Consider the following 1120-nt stretch of genomic DNA (forward strand, 5'->3'; position numbering starts at 1 on the left):
AAGCTATCATGGCTTATACTTACCGTTTTTAGTAGCAGAGCTCAAAACGGCTCCTTTCCCCCTGAATTCCTGCCCTTATGTCTCGTAAAACATATGAAATCCTGCATTAACTTTTTTAATTGTAATTTTCAGGCAAGGTTAAGCATAAATGTAGTAAAAAAAAAAACTGCAAGTTGCTCTTTAAAGGTCCCATGACATGGCAATTTCTACTGATAATAATTCCATTGTTGAGGTCTAGAATAGATTTACATTGTGTAATTTAATTGAAGTTAATAACGCGTTAACGCAAAAAAACGCAAAAACGCCACTAATTATTTTAACGTGATTAACGCATGTGTATTTTTTGTCCTCGGCCGCCCCGTGGTTTCAGAGCGCATCGAGTTTAAAATACCATCTACAAGCTGATGCTGACAGCCCCGCTCCTGCTGTCCGCTTGCGGCAGAACACACTTCCACGCTCACCGGCAGGCACCGACTGGCCATCGGGAGGACCGGGAGGGTGTGTGTATGTGTGGCGCGAGAAAGAGACCTTACGTGTATTGTTGTTGTTGTTAGCATCTGGTGCTACCTAGCTGCGCTAACGGATATAAGGAGCTGTTTCAATGAAAACAGAGGAGCGACATTTCGCCGACAACTGCGCAGAGCACTTGACTTTATGCAGGTATAAGCCAGACAGTGGGACATTGTACGAAAAGTCAGCACCTCAGCACGGATAGTGCGCGCAACATGATGCCAGGCAACGTCCAGGCAGCTCACCGTTCGGAGCATATGCCTTCGGAGTTGCACACAGCTCAACGATCCAACCACACACACGCACACACACACGCACACACAGCACGCACACACACATATGGAAAGCAAAAGTGCCATAATACGGGTGAAAAACGCGCGAAACATACCGGGGAGGTCCCGTTTTTTGCGGCGAAAACGGGCCAACTATCCGTGCGATGTTCCCGCGTTTGATATGATGAAGGAGCCCCCTCTTACATGACTTTTCCTTAGCCAAAGTTCCAAGTGCTGAACCATCGTGAAGGTAAAGCCAGACAAAAACAACTGATACGTATGAAAGGAGACACCAACAAGAGAGGCTGCGTGCTGTAAATTGACAAATTAAAAATAAA

Source organism: Notothenia coriiceps, unplaced genomic scaffold (genome assembly GCF_000735185.1).
Source record: "Notothenia coriiceps isolate Sejong01 unplaced genomic scaffold, NC01 NC01_scaffold00009970, whole genome shotgun sequence".
Lineage (NCBI taxonomy): Eukaryota > Metazoa > Chordata > Actinopteri > Perciformes > Nototheniidae > Notothenia > Notothenia coriiceps.